The following is a 22529-nucleotide window of genomic DNA, read 5'->3' as shown; positions in this document are numbered from 1 at the left end:
ATGAGAGCGCAATTCAGTGCCCTTACATTATGAGCTGTTGTACGCGTCTTATTTTAGTTTTAAGTCTTCTATTCAAATCATACCTTCCGAGTATGTGGATTTTGAAAGAGTAAAAAGTGTAAAAAGCCTGTGATCTCGCTTAACAATTGTATCTCATAATTTTTGCTGTTGCTAAAAGTCATTTAACTCCATGAAGATGAAATATGTCCTGATATGAACTGCACAGCTATTGAACACACTCTCTTCCCCATCCTGCTGGAACGATTGCTTTGGGGTTCACTATTTTACATTTTTAAGCTGTATCATTAGACATATTTACTTATTAAGCTACTTGTTTCTAATAGTATTCTCTTCTACTAGTTGAAAATTAATATTTTGCGGACAAATCCAGAAAAATTACAGTCCGCGAAGAATTTTGAGACCAAGCTTGCGTTCATATATTAACACTTGTATACGGAAATAATGTCTCGTGGTATTGGTGCTGGTCTCAGCACATGGTTTACTTTATTTAAGATGGGATGTCGTATCAATACAATAACTAGTCTGTCGCTGGTATTTACACACATAAAAAAACCAATGCCATAGATTTCATTGCCCGACTGAGAAGTCTAATATGCGATAATTTATGATAAAAATCTCTGTTTATTTTCTGAACGCACATGGATACAATTTAATGAGTTGCAAATCGGAGATAACAAACATGGGCAGGCCAAAATCTAAGAATCCAGAATTATATGAAAACTAGCAGTAGCGTATCTTACTGGTAAACAAAGTGCGTTGCGATATACACACATCAAAAAAAGATTTGCATCACCCCAGTTCCCAGAACTCCTGAATACAGACGTTGACTGTGGATATTGTATCAAAGACACAGTCCCTTTGACTGTTCAGAGATGTCTCTAAACCCGCCAAAGCATATAAACAACCATGCATGAGCAGCGCCTATTAGACGGAGGAGGTCCAAAAGCCGATCAGTTCCAGTCATTCCACCAGGAAAGAGGTACACGACTCATGTTGTCTGTAGCTCAACCCTGCCTAGACGGTCAATACCGCGGTTCGATCGTGTCCGCATTGTTACTTTATGCCAGGAAGGGCTCTCAACAAGAGAAGTGTCCAGGCGTTTGCGAATGAACCAAAGCGATGTTGTTCGGACATGGAGGAGATACAGAGAGATAGGAACTGTCGATTACATGTCTCGCTCAGGCCGACTAAGGACTACTACTGCAGTGGATGGCCGCTACCTACGGATTATGGCCTGGAAGAGCTCTGACAGCAACGCCACCATGTTGAATAATATTTTTCGTGCAGCCACACGACGTCGTGTTAGGACTAAACTGTACGCAATAGGCTGCATATTGCGCAACTTCCTCACGACGTCCTTGGCGAGGTCCATCTTTGCAACCACGACACCATGCAGCGCGGTACAGATGGACCCAACAATGTGCCGAATGGACTGCTCAGGATTGGCTTCACGCTCTCTTCACCGATGAGTGTCGCATACGCCTTCAACGAGACTGTCGTCGGAGACGTGTTTGCAGGCAACTCGGTCAGGCTCAGCGCCTTAGACACTCTGTCCAGCGAGTGCAGCAAGGTGGAGGTTCCCTGTGGTTTTGGGGTGGCATTATGTGCGGCCGACGTAAGCCGCTGGTGGTCATGGAAGTAGCCGTAACGGCTGTACGATACGTGAATGCCATCCTCCAACCGACAGTGCAACCACATCGGCAGCATATTGGCGAGGCATACGTCTTCATGGACGACAATTCGCGCCCCCATCATGCACATCTTGTGAATGACATCCTTCATGATAACGACATCGCTCGACTAGAGTTGCCAGCATGTTTTCAAGAAATATACTCTATCGAGCATGCCTGGGATTAATTGAAAAGGGCTGTTTATGGACGACGTGACCCATCAACCACTCTGAGATATCTACGCCGAATCGCCGTTGAGGAGTGGGTCAGTCTGGACCAAGAGTGTCATGATGAACTTGCGGACAGTGTGCCACGACGAATACGGGCATGCAACAGTGCAAGAGGACGTGCTAATGGGTGTTAGAGGAACGGGTGTGTACAGCAATCTGGACCACCAACTATGAAGGTCAAGCTGTATGGTGGTACAACATGCAATATGTGGTTTTCATTAGCAATGAAAATGGCGGAAATGATGTTTATGTTGATCTCTGTTCCAATTTTCTGATCAGATTCCGGAACTCTATTAACTGAGGTGATGCTAGCGGAACTAAAAGAAAATGCCGGACAACTTTTCAGTCGACTTCACATGTTCAAATTGTGGAGTCTCGTAAATGTGACGCCATTAATAACTGCCAGAGACACTTGAGCATGACTGAATAACGCTATCCTGCTTTCTGTATGGCTGAACGACAGATTATGGTTGCAATGAAACTGATAACAGCTTGCTACGACGAACGATTACGACGGACAACAAACAGTTAGCGGAGAATCTTGTGCTTGATTTTTTGTCATATCAAGTCATTGCGCCTAAATTATATAGACACCCGATTTCTGTCTTGCGTAAAAGTGTAAACGTTTAAACTACCTTTGGCAACATAAGTGAACCTGTTTTCTCAGGAATCCGTGACCCGAAGAGACGATTAGTACAGGACTGGACCATTCCTTACCTCCAAGGCAAACAATATCTCACACGGTTCATATTAAGGAAAAAGAGCTAATACTATACGGACGGATGAACTGAGAACCGTTTTAAATGTTTCAAATGGCTCTGAGCACTATGGGACTTAACATCTGAGGTCATCAGTCCCCTAGAACTTAGAACTACTTAAACCTAACTAACCTAAGGACATCACATACATCCATGCCCGAGGCTGGATTCGAACCTGCGACCGTAGCGGTCGCGCGGTTCCAGACTGAAGCACCTAGAACCGTTCGACCACTCCGGCCGGAAGAACCGTTTTAAATGCTTGCAAAACATTCGGAATTGTTCAGTAAGTTGCCCATACGTCAACAAGCCCTTGAAGCTGTTCACGAAGAATACGTCTTCACAGTAATTTACCTCCGTACAAATTTTTCTGCTGTCGTAACACTGTCTAATAGGCACCAGACTTTCTTCAGTGTGGAACCTTACAGTGGATACCGGCTCCTACAGACTTCAACAGATTCGTGACGTCATATTTTCGATGTAAACTGTGGCTCGTGGACTGCTACTTACTTCATCATGAAAGATGAATTCACATCGTCGGTAGCGGTGATGGAAACGTAAGTCGACATAGTGTAATTGGTGAAGGTGGTAAAGGGATTTCTCAACTTTCTTACTCTATGAACATTGAAGATCAAATGTGGAATCGGTTATTCATTTCTAGACTACAAACTTTCCGTAATGTTTCCATTTCTCTATGAAATTAGAAGCTGTCCACTTTATCACCTGTAACAATTCTCATACGTGCATACCTAATGTCTCCTCATAAAACAATCAAGTGAAGTCTACCTGAACAAATCAGTAATCATTTAGAGAGGACTCCACGGCTCTCCGGGTTTGAAGGGATTGTATAGCCGGAGACAATGGGACCCGTACATCAAAATACTCAGAAGATATGCCTGTGCTCCCTCAGAAATTTTGTCAGTGAGTTTCGGTTTCACACTGCATACCAGTAAACAGAAAAAAAATTGTCACCCCACAATAATATCGTTTTCAGTTGTACGAAAAGTTGCTTCAAATAAATTTTTATACCAGTTATTCTGGTGGTTGCATATCTCGTAATTCCAGGGGTGTTCTTGATGATGCTGGTTGCAGAAAGATGTCTGTTCTTCAGAAGCGGATGTTGCTGCAATTCTGTAGCATGACTTCGTAGACGAAAAGTTCGGTTATTGCTGACAGAATGGTGATCATAAGAATACTCACTTTAAAATCCCTACTCATATGGTCTACACATTGAGAAAGTTTGTCTGTCAGACGCACCAACAATCGCTTATGTATCAGCATCAAATAGTGATTTGCTGATCGTGGTGAGTATTCACAAACTAAATAACAACAATGGTGGAGAAACCTATAGAACTCTCTGACAATGGGATTTCATGTGAGTAATAATGTAAATAAAGACAGCTGTTGACAAAATATGCATTACTAAATGAAACTAAACATGCAAATGTGACAGGGCAGTAAATCTACAAAAGATGCTAATGACACACAGTAAAGTAAGAAGACGTCTTTTTGGTCTGTATTGACACATGCTTAGTAATTATCGTTTGTGAGAAAATTATTTTAACAATCGGAAACATTTTTGTTTCAGAAAAAGCTCTTGTAATTATTGACAAAGTAGGTGAGTTTCACAAATTATGTCACTATACATAAAAGATAATAAAAGAATATAGCTTTCGACTCATACAGACTCGAACAGAACAGCAGAATTAAATCTATGTGGTCTATAAGTAGCGACTGGAAAGTTTCGAGAATGCGGCACACTGAAAAATACTGCTAAATCGGCGGTTTTTAGCGATATAACGCGAAATCGGCGGCGAATTTGGCATTTTCCCCGATCCCGAGTAAAAATATCGTTGATCTGAGCAGTTTACTAATTACTGATAACTGATTGTTGCTGAATGTTTAAATTGGATTTTGACTATTTTTCTCCGCGATTGTATTCGTGTATAATTTTAAAATGACAGTTAATTTCCCTCTTAAAGAACCGTGGCTCTAGACGTGGTGTGAAACGAAACTGCACTGCTTCTAACGCACTTCCGGTTACAGTTTAGCGGCCGTCAAAACTATTACCTCTATTCTAAGTTAAGAGAGTTTGACAGTTGTTTCATTATTGACGGAAAAGCAATTTTTATTGATGAAACACATAAGCCTCTGAGAAATATGAAAGGGTAAATACTTCAGGTACATGCTAAGAAAACATTGAAATTCACTAGTCAGCACCTCCGAAGTAGGGTCACATTACTATGGCCACAAATCCGTGCAGCCGGCCGTTGTGACCGAGCGGTTCTAGGAGCTTCAGTCCGGAACCGCGCTGCTGCTACGGTCGCTGGTTCGAATGGTGCTTCGGGATCAATGGGTGTGATGTCCTTAGGTTAGTTAGGTTTAAGTAGTTCTAAGTCTAGGGGACTGATGACCTCAGATGTTAAGTCCCATAGTGCTTAGAGCCATTTGAACCATCTGAACAAATCTGTGCACGTTTTTGTTCATAGCCCTGAGTTCTTGTTTCTACCATAGGATGATAATGATGAACTCTATTGATGCTGGCATGGCAAAGAGTCTGTTACTTGTACCAGGAATGGTAGGTCTCAACCGCGCTGAAGGAATAGATATGCTTTCATAATTTTGTGGAAATGCAACTTTCTATGACAGCTGGAAATGTGGATATTGTCAAATATCTAGTGTTGTACCGAAGGCAAGTTGTCTTCCATTAAAAAATATAGTCTCCGGGCCGTCGTATTTATATTCGAGTTAAGAGTTGATGGATTAACAGCATAATGACTCAGAAAATAACTTCGAAGTCAACGCAATGCTTTCTCTTAAAACCTTTCATCAGTGTGAGGTTGCAGATTCATTTTTCCTTTAATTGATTAGTTTTAATGGATTTAACATAAATAATTTGGTTTTCTTTCGATAACTTAAAAAATGTGATCTGTGATATAAATAAATATACTGTAGTTCATAGGCATATTTTAATTTTCAACGTAATACTGGAAAACACCGAAAATGGCAAAAAAACTGGCAAAAGTAGCACCAGAATCGGTGAAAAGTAACATCAAATTGACAAAAATTACGACCGAAATTGGCAAAAACTACCACAAAATTTTAAACATGGCTGAAGCAGCAACTATTGAAAATGTTCGTGGTAAATGATAACAGCCAAACAGTTGCAGGATGAAGATTTATTGAAATCCTTGACAACGGTTTCGGTACATCTAAATATACCTTTGGCACGATTGTTTTATGTATCTCCACTGCAGGATGTGATTTTAGTGTAGTTTTGATTCTGATGAAGGTATATTTAGATGTAGCGAATCCGTGGTCAAGGATTTCAATAAATCTTCATCCTGCAACTGTTTGACTAGTATCATTTACCGTGAAGGAAAAAAAAATTACCACCCAAATTGACGAAAATTTCCATCAAAAGTGGGAACAAATTTAAAAATTGTTAAGAAGTTACACCGAAATTATCCAAAAATATCGAAATTGGCCATAACACAAAACGAATTTTTCCTGTCCCTGTCTATAAGGAAGGTTGGCACTTATTTACATAAATGGAGGAAATCGCTCGTCAGTCCTTAATAACCAGACGATGCGGTAAAAGCTGAGTATCCCCCGTTTCCAATCTTATCCATAGAAGAGTTAGAATTGCTCACGTGGAGTGGGATGGGTATCTCGGCACGGCCGCGCAGTCAGCTCACTGGTGGAGTAGTGCGCATGCGCGGCTCCTCCGTGCGGTGCGGGTCGCCAGTCTGCCGCGTGGTCGTCGCCAGCTCCACATCAAACCAGCACACAGTACGTTCTCGCAAACTTTACCACCCTTTCCATGTGACAGTAACAGTTTTCTCGTCTTCGAATCAAATTTGCTACTAGATGTTATTTCTTGCAATGAATTAGTTACGTCGTCGCTGATTATAAAGTAATTGTATTTTTTGTAGCTAAAACTGAACTGAAGCTTGTTGTATACTGTAGACCTTGTAACTCGCAACAGATAACGTAGCTTGTCTGCTTTACAGCTGGTATTTTGTTTATGCACAAATATACTACACGTGCACAATCTGATGATGATAAAACGTGAGAAAACAAAGCTCTGATTAGTTTTTCAGTAGTAAATTATCTAAGACATATTGTTTATAATTTACGTAATTCAAAATTGATTTACAGAAGCAGTAGTTGCATGAATGAAGTCACCACAGCCCATTCAGTTCTATCTTGATTACTTAAACTGACTATCTACATGCTCGGCATTTAAACTGCTCTGTTTTCCCATTTTTACGTTTAGCAATATTATTCTGCTTTTCCACGCTCCAGAGAAAAGATGGATTTTAATAATGTGCAACAGTCAGCCTTACATCATTTTCTGTGTACCACACCAGTCATTACTTGAAAATGAGCCCAGCTTTCCCAGAACCGATGAGGAAACTGAACCGTGTCGTTCTATTCCTTATATAGTACTTCGTGACGAAGCCTCATACAAGCAAATGTACACGGGGATTTGTCGACTTTATTAGCAGTTTTATTATGAACGATTTTTATCTTCATATAATACTGTACTGTGCTGTTGTCACTAAAATTATGAATTTTTCTTGTTCGTCATACCAGACAACGCAAAACAGACATTTAATTTGGGATGCTTAAGAAAATCGGCATTGGGGTTGGCAAAAACGGCTGCGGTTATTTTTAGCTGTGTGTATCTCATCTTGATTCTCTGCTTCATCAGTATAAGGAAATCGAGTTTTGGGAGCTAATTGTGGGATGTGGGGCTGGAAAAATTCAAACACGCTTAGGTTTTTTGAAAGGTGTGAAAGCAAAGTTATATTTATTATTTTGATGTCCATCAAATAACTGCTGGGGAAAAATAAGTCGCAGTGGCAAAATGTTCCTTGCTGGAGTAGAACTTGGCTGTAACTCTTTCCTGTCTAACGGGACATAAAATTCCAACCAGTTCCTATAGTCATAAAACAGCATGAAGTTGCCGACCTGTCGGGACGTCTGTGTACCTCTGCTGTAGCGCAGTAAACTCTTTGGCTGTGACAGTTCAGTATCTCTGCCCACAGACAACAATAATCAACGGACTGTCGTACCATTGTTGTTCATTTCGTCATAAGAGTTTATGAGCCCCGCTGCCGTGAATGGACATTATTTCGAATGTTTTGATGTTGATAATCTGGTTTCGCATTGCTTTAGAAACTAATATTTCTAATACTATAAGTAAATAACCCAATCAGATATGATGATTATATCCGACGGCATTGAGTTATCTCGTATTGTTTTGTACATGCACTAATCTGTGTTCAGTTGCTTTGGTATTATTTTCTCCAAATATTTAACCTTTGGTACAGTTTTTCATAGTCTGAATAGGAAAGCGTTAAACTGATTGATATGTCGTTTGTAGCACTCTTAAGATGGGAAAACCAATAATACTCGATATTCCTTGGAGGAATAGATTTCGCCACCACTGTCAGAAATGCCACCCACGCAGTATGGTAGATACGTGATTACGCACACTTCTCGGCAGCGATCTGAATAAATCGGCGAGTTACCTAACATATTTGGACATGATTCTGAGCATCGCCAACTGATTCACGAGTGTTGAGAGTTTTAGAGTGCTGGTACAGCACTTCACATGTCCTGCATAGCAAATCCGGGATGAAATAGCTCCTGTGTAAGTAGCCAAGACACTTCTGTGCCACAGAATGTGTGTGACTCAAGGGTTCATACCATATTATCTTCTTCATTTCATTCTTTGGAATGCACCCTCACTAGTCGTTTGTCTCGTTATTTGTCCAGTTAACCAACACTCCTTTCCTTCCAAGATAGAACTACCTCATGTTTGTCTGTGTACTATACAATTTCCCCATTTTTTTCCTTAGTTTATGTTCAGGATATCAGAGAACGCCTGTCTCAGGAAATTCATGTGAATTTGTCCAGATCTGACTTTGCACCACTATGAACTTTGTAAGATGTTAGTTACACCATGGATTTTAATGCCTTTTTGCCTTTCCTAACAACTGATTGTGCTTCTTACTGTCCATTAAGACCAGTATCAGGTTACGTACATACACTGTGAACTCGCATAATAGCTCTTCTCCTAGAATGCTCACACTGATAGATTCCTCGCTCATAGTGGAATGCCATGTACGGCTGCACATGGGAGTGACTATCAGCTGCTAATAACTGGATGAGAGGTCAAGGCTGGTTGATACTTGTACCGTATGGATCCTTTGCAACAGCTCATCAGTTCTGGTCTGTTGTGCTTCTCAACTATAACTCAAGTTTGCTTCCTCGCATCTAGTGTGAGACCCTCTGAACCTTGTTGCTTCGATATTGGTACTATAAAACTTGTTGTAGTAACTGCAAGTATACTCCATCACATCTTTCTGAACCATGTGCCGTATCTCATTATCTACTGCCTCGCGTCTTGCAAGCCTTTAATGGCGGGCTGTCTCAAAGATGATCTCTTTGTCATCAGCGCATCACTGATGTCCTCTAATTTAACTTTAACTTTGTCCACAATCCATCTAACTATTGGTTTAACATACTTAGTCCCCTGTTCCTGACTATCAGCAGATAGTTCTAGATCTCTTTCTACCATTCAGCAGAGCCGTACCGAGGTAGACCTGCGCCCTTGGGAAAACTGCGTTCTCTCTCCCCCCCCCCCCCTCCCCACCCCTCCACACACACACACACACACACACGCACACACACACACGCACACACGCACACGCACACACGCACACACACACACACACACACACACACACACACACACACACACACACACCCGTGCGCCTACAAAAATATCTTTTTTCATTTTTTTCTACATAGATTTATGACATTTTGTGAGTTGTACAGTAGGTTTTTTTAAACGTTACTGGAAAATATTTTCAGATGAGATATTGCTGACGACAGTCAAATGAAAACTAGACAGACGGAAAAAATTAAGTAAACTGTTTATTGTTTCAAAATTAATCACCATAACTGTTAATAGATTTATCCCACTGTGAGACATGTGGGCGGGTCCACATGTCGCTAAAATTGTTTCGATTACGCTGCAGAGTTTCGTTGGGAAGCCGTTACAAAAAAAAATGGCTCTGAGCACTATGAGACTTAACATCTATGGTCATCAGTCCCCTAGAACTTAGAACTACTTAAACCTAACTAACCTAAGGACATCACACACGTCCATGCCCGAGGCAGGATTCGAACCTGCGACCGTAGCAGTCGCGCGGCTCCGGAATGAGCGCCTAGAACCGCTAGACCACCGCGGCCGGGAGCCGTTACACATCCTCCATACAGTCCAGATGTCTCCCCATACGATATCCATTTTTTGGATCGCCTCCTATTTGCTTCTGACGAAGAGGTGAACGCCTAGGTACAATCATGATTCCGTAGCCAGCCTAAAACATTTTTACATATAGGCATTGATCTTCTTGTCTCACAAATGGATAAAAGTGTTAACTGTTGTAGAGGTTACTTCTGAAATAATAGAGAGTTTACTTATTTTTTCCATCTGTGTCGTTCTCATTTGATTGCCCCTTATATTAGTCATTAAAAACGAAATGTGCCGCAGGCTGTAAAATGAAAACAGCTGAGTGGATTGTAACATTGTAATTCCATTGCCTATGGAAGTTGTGATCCTCATAAGGGTGCTGAGGCCCCAAACTTGACGCTAGAGGGAATCGGGCCCACACCGACGTAATGACAGAGCGAGTTCGTGCGCGCTTCGACTGTCCACTGCTCCCAGTAGTGCTGAAAACAGAGAAAGAGTTGTTTCATAACATTAGCTAACGGGTATAGTGGGTTTCTTTACAGCGGAAGGAGCGCGGAGAACGGAAATTCATCGAAGAAAGGCACATGTGTACAAAACGCACTGGATGTCTGTTGTAAGGGTTAAGGCGTTGCACAAGCGATTCAAGGGTTAACGGATGTCGTTGGCTGCTGGCGGGCGATCTGGAACGTCACACCGCATTGCCAGTAGCATTGTCCAGGAGGTGGACGCCCTCATTATCGAAGAACGGCGAGTTACAGTGGGAGCCATAGCCTCAGAAGTCCGATTGCGCGTCGGAATTGTAAGAGATAATAAGTGCTCTCTGTACACTTGTACCATTCTTCGATACATTTTCGTTCCCCACACTCCTTCCACTGTCAGGAAACTCACTACACCCTTTTGTTCTTCTTTGGAAGATTACATCTCTTTGTTTTCAGCACGACTGATGCTTTGGAAAGTCGACTCGTGCACGAGCTCGCGCTGTCGTCTGGTGGGTACGCCCCCAAGTCCCTCTAGTGGCGAGTTTGGGGCCTCAGCCCTATTACAGGGACGCCACCTTCTGCCGCAGGCAATGTCATTACAATCCCTTCAGCGGCTTTCATTTAATAGCCTTCGGATCATTTCTTTCCGAATGACCATAATAAACGAAACTGTACAAATAACCATAACGAAAATACAACCACAGCGGAGGAGTATGTGTGAAGAGGCCAGACGAAACCGTGATTCCTAAAGAGGGGCAGCAGCCCTTTCAGTAGTTCCAGGGGCAACAATCTACATGAATGACTGATCCAGCCATTTAACACTAGCCAACATGGTCGGCTGTGCTGTACTGCGAACGGCTGAAAGTAAGAGGAAACTGCAGCCGTAATTTTTTTCCAAGAGCATGCCGCTGTGCTGGGTGGTTAAGTGACGAAGGCATTCTCTCGATTAAAATACTTCAGAAATGAAAGAGTACCCCATTCAGATCTGTGGACGGGGACTACTCTTCACCCACATGTACAACTACATGACTGCTTTACAGTTCACACGTAAGTGCGAGGCAGCAGGTTCATCGAACGACCTTCAAGATATTTCACTATCGTTCTCTCATACAGCGCACGGGGAAAACGAACACTTAAATATTTACGTGCGAGCTCTCATTTCTCTTACTTTATTAAGATGGTCATTCCCCCCATTGTAGGTGGGCTCAAAAAAATATTTGTCCGTGACATTCTCTCCCCTATTTCGCGAGAACTCAAAGCGAGCTGCCATCCTTTGAACTATTTCGATGTCCTCCGTCAATTCTATGTGATACGGATCCCATACCGCGCAGGAATACTCAAGCAGAGGACGTAAAACTGTAGTGCCTTGACATTTTACAGGCCGGGTAGCTAGGTTAGAGAACTTAAAAAGGTAAATGGCTAGTTTGAAGTTAGATATAGCGAGAATTAGGGAAGTGCCGCAGCAGGAAGAACAGGACGTCTGGTCAGGTCAGTACCAGGTTATCAACACAAAATGGGATGGGGTAATGTGGTGTATGATGAGGTAAGAAAATTATCCAGATAGTTAAAACCTGTGAAAATTTAATTGTGATGTGACTCTGAATTCGTTAGTAGGAAAATCAAGAGATTGAAAAATAGTGGGAAAAGATGGACTGGGGGAAATAGATGAAACAGAAAGCCGAATACTAGAGTTTTGCACAGAGCATACTTTTATCATTGTCAACACTTGGTTTAAGAATCATATACGAAGTCTGTATACGTGACAGAGACCTGGGACCACTGGATATTTTCAGATCGGTTATGTAATGCTAAAACAGAGATTTACGTAGAAACACACATTAAACTAGAATGAGATATTCACTCTGCAGCAGAGTGTGCACTGATATGAAACTTCCTGGCAGATTAAAAGTGGATGGTAGGAAACGAGGTACTGGCAGAATTGAAACTGTGGGGACGGGTCGTAAGTCGCGCCTAGCTCAGTTGGTAGAGCACTTGCTCGTGAAAGGCAAAGGTCCCAAGTTCGAGTCTTGGTCCGGCACACAGTTTTAATCTGCCAGGAAGTTTCACACATTAAACTGTGAGACACATTAAGTTCTTATTACAATGTAGTTTTCATTTCTTTCCATTGGTTACGTCAGTCAAGTCAAATTCAGCAACTGTGTCGTATTCTATGTCGACTGTAAGTAGTTTTTTCATCATGTTTAATTTGCTGTAACTGCCTTGACATGATGCTTTACTCACTGGAGTTTTCATAAATATACTGAAAGCTATTTCGAGGTTTCGATAATCGTATCGTAAACCGTACTTTGGAAAAAAAGAAAAAGAAACCTTCCAAACATTCATATAGAAAACTGTGTCAGTGCTTTTCATCAACGCTGTCTAATGGAATCTCAGTTATGCTGTTTGGTGAACTAGGATAGCTGCATTCTGCTATATTTGACACCAAAATCTGCTACATAAGCTAAAAAAATCTCTATAGGCGTTCCTGAGAGAATATTAAAGTGAGATGAAATGGTGTGTTATATGGGAGATCTATTTCCCATTTCACTTTTATTTCATCAAATAATTTGAAGCACTCTAGGTTAAACTGTTTCACTCCAGTCATCAGTTGGCGGAAGTCGGCCGAAATCGTAAGCCTTCGATCAGGTAGCATATTTGCTTCAGCACCCACTCACCACCCTTTGACATCCTAAAATGCCGTAGCGAAGTTGCAGGAAAAATTCCGTTGTTGAACCCGAGCTAGCTGTGTAGGCAGCATATGCGTGTACGAAGTGCACTGTTGGCTTATAGCGCATGTGGCACCTATTCGATAGTAATTTCTTTATGCTGCTACTTGGACGAAATGACGCTGTGGCAATAGCGTTCGTTTACTGTCTCCGGTCGAGAGAAAGGCCTCTTAGCGCGGGCAGGAGATAGGAATACATGGAGCAAGTGGACTGACGTACCTCTCCCGGCTAATTTCTAATGACATTCGAATTTTCTTTTTTTTTCGGCTAGTTTTTGCGCCCCGTCTGTGCCTGCGCCCTTGGTGGTCGCCTCGGTATGGCCATGCCGTTCTGCTCAACTGGTGAAGTGGATGAGCGGATGAGCAGGTTTTCGATCATTGACTCTGACCGACACAGTTTCTTACGCTAAATCGATATACATCTCATTCTGGAATGACTGGGATGCATAACTGAGCTCCTGAAAACGTATTCTGTTTGAATGGCTGCGCTCCGATTACACAGATAACCAGCAGCTACATCCTTACGGGCTGGATGTTGATGATGACGGTATTAACTCATCTAATCCCACTCAATGGCAACTTCAGAAACTGTCTGCCTGCCTTCAACATATACACGTATTGCTCCCAGAATATAGGATTGCAGTGCACTTTTGACATCCAATTCCAACACTTAACATTTAGTTATCAGTTGGTGAAGCCAACGAATTTGAATACGAAATCTTAATTTTGGTGACATAATGAGCGGTTGTGCAGCCCGAGGCTTAGGCTAGCTTGAGAAGTGACTGGTTGTGAGTAGGCGAAGTGGTGTCGAAGGCTTCAGTTAATCCAGCTTATCTACTTTGTGAGTGATTAACTCCAACTGCCTAAACCTGATCCGCATTTACATTGCAAAACGTCCCAATGTTTCATTCGCAGTAGTTGTCGATTGAACATCATCTAGAACTATTCGCTGTTTTACTCATCTCGTTCTCATTCTCACGTACGCCCATTCGCATTCCGCCTCTCCATGTTCTGCTCCCCTTCTCTTCTGTTGTCGAAAAGTTGAGACAGATTCTCACTTCCTTCTCGTACATGTGTGAAATCGTTGTCATCTGTAGCCATTACTACTTCGTTCTCTATTATTTGTTCCACGCTGCTTAGTGGCCTGCGTTTGCCTGCATGTGCGGTGCACAAAGTCAAGGCTCTCAAGGTGATCTAATGCCTCCATGAGGCCTCCAGTGTCTGAACCATGTATTGTTACTAATTTTCCTTGTAACCTTGTGAGGAATTCTGGGTGCGCTATCCATAACTGCTTTTTCTGAAAATATCTTTACTTGCTCCCAACGATCGGATACTAGATGTAGCTAGTCCTCTCCGAAACCTGTTACCTCATACGCTGTCTGTTCCATGTCTTTCATTGCACCGGTATTTTCTCTCGTAAACTTATTATACGTATGTTGTTGTTTCTGTGACTGCTTATTTATCTTCTAGCTCTTGTCTTAGTTTCTTGCCTGCTTTCGTTTGCTCTTCACGTTGCAAATCGATTTCTTTAATCTATTTTGTAAATAGTGCCCAGAACACTGACAAATTACCGAGTGGAATGTCTTCCAAACTAATATTCGGTTCGTCGTCTAATTTCTTCAATGGTAAGAAATTGCCACCGTGGTTGTTATTGTTGGGATTAAACCATGTTTTCATTTTATATTGTTCAGTACTATGTAGTTTTGGCTGTGTATCTTTCCTCAAGTGTGTGACATAAACCGTTAAACGAAGGTACTTATTTACAGGGACTTTGTTCCTCTAGTGTGTACCAATTTTACCGAAACCCTGCGAGAATGTCGTTGCAATATTTCACTTGCAATTACGTTCACTCCGATGATAAATTTCTTGAATGATGTCAATTTCCACACTGGTAGTTATTCTTAGGATTGAGAATCTAAATAAGTGTTAAAAGCAAGACTCTAACTGCGGTTTACTTCGTTCGTTTTAATTCTAAAGTCAGTGTTTTATACATCCATTATGCATTAAATAGTCATATAACTACCTCGCAACACTATTTAAACCAAACGTGCAGTTAATAAATATAGTCTTTAACCAATGAAAATAGTACTTACCAATAAACTGAACATTGTACTTAAGTTGATTTTCTATATACAGGATATACAGTTTATCTTGACAACCCCAAATAACTTTTTGAGCAAATTTTTGAGTAAATAAGAAACACGACTGCAGTTACTTTTCTGCTAACTTACGATCTCCATAATGACAGAGTTTCTACCTCTTCGTCGTTGGTGTATATTGTACTCTCACAGACGTTAGACAGAAAAACGACTGACTGAATACTGGTGTGAATTTTCCTTACGTGTGCAGTAGTTAACACCGGCAAGTTGGCGAATTATGCTACGCTGAGTACCTAAGCAGTGTGCTAGTACAGGAGAGTCAAAGTTAGTTTTGTGTAATGTTTTAACTAACGTAATTTTCAGGCGAACAGTAAACTGTAATACGTTTTTGAACAAGTCGTGAGGAGAGGAAGTGAACTGCTGAATAAAAGAAAGGTTCCTGTTTAAAAAAGGCGCAATGCTGTTTATATCTTTGAGATGAACGAAGTTATAAGAAAGGCAGTCATGCTGGTTATGTCTCCCTAGCATCTGAACAGCATCTCATTCGTACTTTTTTTACTCTCCTACTGGACAAAAAGTATTGTAGGGAGGTCAAGATAAATAGGACATCTTGTATAGCATCATTAACTACGGTTAACATCAGATATCCATCAGATGATTTACATGTATGAAGTAGAACACCAAATACTACAGTATTTTTCTTTAGTCCTGAGTCATAACAGGTAGGATTGATTAATGAGGAAGGTAGTAAAGATTAAAAATCAGCTTTGCGTTTCGTTATAATTCCTTTTAAGATTATTTAAAGAAGAGCAATGGCATTGGAGATGAGTTCATTTCGAAAATGCGAGCTTATCCAACTCCAGTGACAGGTGCTACAAAAGAAGCTTAGTTTATCATGGAAACGTTCTCAGTCAAAGTTCCGAGAATGCACGTTGCAAGACAGCCGATGACCATATTACTTCCTCCAACACACTCCTCATGCAATCAAAACGATTGTAAAATCGGAGAAATTCGAGCTCGTCCATTCTTACCGCGCACCATGCACGATAGGAATTGGAAAAGTGGCAACTGATGATGATAGTACAATAAATACGCTTCAACACACATCACAAAGTGGCGTACGGGGAATAGATGTATTTGTAGATCTAATGTAAAAAGTAGATCTTCATGAGGAATTATGTATGGTGAATTTTGCTTCAAGAATTTGCCTTTGTATAGTGTAATGGTCTTATGCAATAAACATTATTGGCATTACTGCCAAGTCTCTAACACTGTATTAAGTATGAGTTTTACTTCGAGAATTAGCAACATACCATTTGATTACGACAACTTTCTCCAAGTTTTTCGCCACCATGTCATTGTCTTGGATGACGATAGTCAGTTGTCTGACGACGACACCGTAAGGCGAAAACCAGTAAACAAAATACACAAACTATATAACATCCATAATTTCTTTCCATTCACACATGTAAAAATTTTATATCAGGCAATAATAGAATAATCTAAAAATTTTAATTTTTGGTATTTCTTAACAGGATCAGGGCAGCAATTGTCAGATATGCAAGCTACTAAAGATGCAAGTTAATATAAAAATAGAATCAATATCTAAAATCGTGTCATTAGTACTGAGCCTATTAATCTTATCTGCAAAAAGTTGAAAATTCTCATTAAATGAGTTAAATCAGGGGGATGCAGTATGGAGAGCATGGGGTCAACACATCGCTCTCCCGGTCGAATCTTCATTGTTACTGTAAAATAAATATGGGTGGCTCACGTTACACAGGAATCGAAACAGTGCGTGGAAAAGATGCATTCGACATCGCCAAAGAAGGAAATGTTCAAGCCAACAGTATCAGCTTACATTGTATTTTGACGTACGTAGAGTATGTTTCTTGTCTTTTTTTTCTGTGCAACGACATCAGTAATGGCAATGAGGGGCCAGACACGCGACTCACTGATTTTGACACACTTAGACCTCCTAGTCTGTGACTACTTGACAGTAGCTCCTCTGAAAGGATTTACGTCACTAACCTTCCGTTTTCTAAAAAACTGAGGTAAAAGGCCGTGATGTAGGATACGTTTCAGACAATACTGAATCGTTATGACACTAAAAAATAAAGAAGTTTTATTTATATAATATATATCAGCCTGGCAATAGATATATCAGGCTGCCAATAGAATCGTTTTCGAAAAATCAAACAATTACTGATTTAGGTCCGTTGCATATATACTTGGACGATAACCCTTCTTAACTGAAAAGGTGACCAGCTGCTTTAAGGCTTGCGTTCAGACCGCAGTTTACTTCCGTGTGTATGAGTGAAATCGCAACCACTTCCGTTCTCGGTCGAGAGCGGACGCCGTGCTGCGGAGCCACGCTGTTGACATGTACGCAGTGAACAACGAGCGGTTACGTTGAGCAGATAGGACCACCTGATTGTAAGTACCCAACTGCGCTCACCATGGAAATGTTAACGCGGAAAAGTAAGTTGTGTTTCAGTTCACTTTTGGCTACGAACGACAGACGTCTTCGATACTGACTCATAGGTTTGCGAGACGAAGAGGTCCCTGGATTGCGTTGCGACTTGGCGACCACAGTTAATTGGATTTACGATGATGTATGCGTGCGTGTTGCATACATGGAGATGTAGACGTTGATTGTCTCCCGGTTTAATGGGGAAGCAGATTTTGTAACGTCTTCGAGAGAAGTAAGTAAGGTCACGCTTACTTATGCAGCATTAGGTCTGCTCCCGATTAGGGGACATTATACTTAACACACCCTGGCCACACGCGGAAACCTATATGCGATTCTAAAAGAACGTTGGCAAAACAACCACCGCTTTAACGCCCATACCGGGGTCCGTGTGTTGAGAATGGAATTGACGAAACATACCACCTATTATCTAACTCTAGCAAGTTTCCGTGCTCTCATTATTTACGACTACCAGGCTCGCACTTGTATCGCGTGTGCGGAAACGATCATTTGCGAGCTCCGTGCCCTAGGCTGAGTAACGAAATAAGAAATACAACGAGTCAACAATTTCATATGACCTACGGCGACAAAGCCGCCGGCTCAAGTCAAGTACCAATAATTCTAACTCACACCTCGGACGCCCCACACTTTCTTATGACACCCATACGACAGGTACTTCCATTTCCTCAACATCCCCAGCATCATCCAAGTCACTAACTCGCAGCATCTCGACTTGCGGAATGGTACGTTACACACGTCCGAGATTAGTGTACAGTTATACCTAACGCTAACGGAACCAAATTTAGGATCTTTATCTTGCAAGTGTGACAAATTAATCCCCCTAAAGCCACAACCAAACGCTCGTCAAAGTAGCAACGAGAATCATAAGAAAAAGATAGAGCTAAACTGTCATGCACTAGAAGGGCCATTAGGCTAACGGCAAAACAGCTTCATTTAGAACCCGCAATGAACAATGAGGGCCAACAGCTGTACAAATCCATAGCAGACGAGCTCTGAAACTCAACATGATATTAAGTGGACACTTTCCAACTTGATGTTTACGATTCCGCACTAACGGGGTCAAAAGTCAAGGAGAAATAAATCGAGAACTCTTAAATACCACCTTGAACTTAAATCTAATATTTACATTTAAGCAACATTTATGGGCTGTGGATGTGGATGTGGATGTATAACTCCCGTAGTAGCCGATATACTAGGATATGAAGCCACAATAAACATTGGTGATAAGGCAGAAACCATCGTCATGTACAGACAGCGCCCAATGCAACCCTAGGGCGCTCCTTCCGACGGTATGTCCCACAGCATTTAAATTAACAACCCACTACTACTGAACCCGTACGCCCCGTCTGGATCCCATGCCCGCGATACCTCTTGCAATATCTTTAAAGGAGGCATAACATCTTTAATCAATAATTAACGCTCAGCGATTGTCATGGGCGACGATTTTATTTGCATTCTCGCCCACAACGATCAGACACGCAACTTTAACTGCTGTGACAAGCTACAGCCAAAGTACTCCACTTCTTTGATACATAGCGGCATACTTACCCCATCGTCCCTGCGTATACTTATATCCTGCCTAATCTAGATGCAGTTGCGGTGGTGACATATTTCCAACGCGAGCTATCACAGAAGATATCAATCTGCGAATATTACCCTGCTTCATTTTTCACATGATTCAGCATACTAAATTTCTTTCAGGCTTATCGTGGAAGTGGACTTTGGAGATTTAACTGTCAACCATTCCACCTACAGTGTTTACTGAAAGGGTCACTGTTTTAATTACCAAAGAAACCCACCCGAACATTAGCCTAGATTATCGCATTGTAACACTACTAAGTGTGGATCTTGCACTTTTGACTCGTACTGTTAAAGCTAGAATGTCGCCTCTTTTACCCTAATTGCTTGGACCTACACAGACACGTTCCATGTATGGATGTTCTGAGATAGACATACTCGTAATCTGTAGGTGACTAGTGAATATCTCCTGATCGACAAATAAATCACTCTACACGGCATCTTTTTCTAGATTTACAGCACACTTTTGACAGAAGAGAATATTCATACGTTCTTCTATCCATGAGAACCTTCCAAATCCATCCATCTATTATTACTTTAATATGAAATTACTTATGTGATTCACGAACAAGGTTACAAGCTAACCAAACCATCTAACGACGTCGCAAGCAAGAATACCGGGCGTCATTCAGTATGTATGTAAATTACCATCGAACCACTTCTTCGTAAACTATTACATAGTTTGATTAGATTTACATTCCGTCTAGTCAAAACTGCGCTTCAGGCGTATGCAGATGACGTCAGTCAGTCTTTCTTTGCAGAAGAAGGTGATGTACAGGAATCGAAACACATTCTACTTGAATACTAACAAGACAGGGGAGACCACTTCAAATAGTCTCACACTGGCGATCCTATCTTTATGAAATAACTCACATGCAATAATTATACACTGGTTGCCCATAGTAGTCGTAAGAAAGCAGGTGGAGATGAACAATGAGGGACTGACTTGGGTGATATAAGCTGAAGTGACAAAAGACGTGTGATAGCGATATGCACATATACAGATGGCGGTAATAGCGCGTTCACGAGGTATAAAAGGGCAGTGCATTGGCGGACTGACATTTGCACTCAGGTGGTTCACGTGACAAGGTTTCCGACGTGATTGTGGCCGCAGCACAGGAATTAATAGACTTTGAACAAGGGCAGCTGGCGGCTACACGGGTAGCGGAGGCTGTGTGACGTGGACTGGGCGGTGTTTTAGGTTAGAAGGCCTCGGGAAAGTACGGGGTGGGCTTCAATCTCAAAGGGTGCATGGCAAATACAGGACGTGCTTGGATCAAGGAACAGTCGGAATTGTAGTTGTAAATTGTTGTAGTTGTGCTGGGAAAGTCCCTGAGCTTCAAGCGCGCTAATAGAAAGCACAGAAGCTGAAATCGTTATAGGTACAGAAAGCTGGCTAAAGCCTGAAATAAGTTCTGCAGAAATTTTTACGAAGTCTCACACTGTGTTCAGGAAAGATAGATTAGGCAGAATTGGTGGTGGAGTGTTTGTGTCTGTCAGTAGTGGTTTATCTTGTAGCGAAGTCGAAGTAGATACTCCGTGCGAATTGGTATGGGTAGAGGTTATACTTAACAGCCGAACTAAGTTAATAATTGGCTCCTTCTACCGACCCCCAGACTCCGATGATATACTTGCTGAACAGTTCAGAGAAAATTTGAGTCTCGTAACAAATAAATACCCCACTCATACGGTTATAGTTGGTGGGGACTTCAACCTTCCCTCGATATGTTGGCAAAAATACTTGTTCAAAACCGGTGGTAGGCAGAAAACATCTTCCGAGATTGTCCTAAATGCTTTCTCCGAAAATTATTTCGAGCAGTTAGTCCACGAACCCACGCGAATTGTAAATAGTTGCGAAAACACACTTGTCCTCTTAGCCACAAACAATCCAGAGCTAATAGAGAGCATCATGACTGATACAGGGATTAGTGATCACAAGGTCGTTGTAGCTAGGCTCAATACCGTTTCTTCCAAATCCACCTGAAACAAACGCAAAATAATTTTATTTAAAAAAGCGGATAAAGTGTCACTAGAAGCCTTCCTAAGAGATAATCTCCATTCCTTCCGAACTGACTATGCAAATGTAGACGAGATGTGGCTCAAATTCAAAGATATAGTAGCAATAGCAATTGAGAGATTCATACCTCATAAATTGGTAAGAGATGGAACTGATCTCCCATGGTACACAAAACAGGTCCGCACGCTGTTGCAGAGGCAACGGAAAAAGCATACGAAGTTCAGAAGAACGCGAAATCCCGAAGATTGGCTAAAATTTACAGACGCGAGAAATTTGGCACGGATTTCAATGCGAGATGCCTTTAATAGGTTCCACAACGAAACATTGTCTCGAAATTTGGTAGAAAATCCGAAGAAATTCTGGTCGTGTGTAAAGTACAAAAGCGGCAAGACGCAGTCAATACCTTCGCTGCGCTGTGCCGATGGTACTGTTACCGGCGACTGTGCCGCTAAAGCGGAGTTCTTGAACGCAGTTTTCCGAAATTCCTTCACCATGGAAGACGAATGGAATATTCCAGAATTTTAAACACGAACAGCTGCTAGCATGAGTTTCTTAGAAGTAGATACCTTAGGAGTTGCGAAGCAACTCAAATCGCTTGATACGGGCAAGTCTTCAGGTCCAGATTGTATACCGATTAGGTTCCTTTCAGATTACGCTGATACAATAGCTCCCGACTTAGCAATCATATACAACCGCTCGCTCACCGACAGATCTGTACCTACAGATTGGAAAATTGCGGAGGTCGCACCAGTGTTTAAGAAGGGTAGTAGGAGTAATCCATCGAACTACAGACCTATATCATTGACGTCGGTTTGCAGTAGGGTTCTGGAGCATATACTGTATTCAAACATTATGAATCACCTGGAAGGGAACGATCTATTGATACGTAATCAGCATGGTTTCAGAAAACATCGTTCTTGTGCAACGCAGTTAGCTCTTTATTCGCACGAAGTAATGGCCGCTATCGACAGGGGATCTCAAGTCGATTCCGTATTTCTAGATTTCCGGAAAGCTTTTGACACCGTTCCTCACAAGCGACTTCTAATCAAGCTGCGGACCTATGGGTTATCGTCTCAGTTGTGCGACTGGATTAATGATTTCCTGTCGGGAAGGTCGCAGTTCGTAGTAATAGACGGCAAATCATTGAGTAAAACTGAAGTGATATCAGGTGTCCCCCAGGGAAGCGTCCTGGGA

At 41.7% G+C, this 22529-nt stretch overlaps 1 protein-coding gene across 1 annotated transcript in view; it reads left to right on the top strand.

Moving 5' to 3' along the window:
- Positions 1-6441: 6441 nt before the first annotated feature.
- LOC124722118 (calcium-dependent secretion activator-like) overlaps positions 6442-22529 on the top strand; it is a 412570-nt gene continuing 396482 nt past the window's right edge. The window contains exon 1 of the mRNA XM_047247324.1: positions 6442-6468. The gene's annotated coding sequence lies outside the window, so the exon portion shown is untranslated. The remainder of the gene's footprint in view (positions 6469-22529) is intronic.

This window comes from Schistocerca piceifrons, chromosome X (genome assembly GCF_021461385.2).
Source record: "Schistocerca piceifrons isolate TAMUIC-IGC-003096 chromosome X, iqSchPice1.1, whole genome shotgun sequence".
NCBI lineage: Eukaryota > Metazoa > Arthropoda > Insecta > Orthoptera > Acrididae > Schistocerca > Schistocerca piceifrons.
This window is presented reverse-complemented; position numbering and strand designations above follow the sequence as displayed.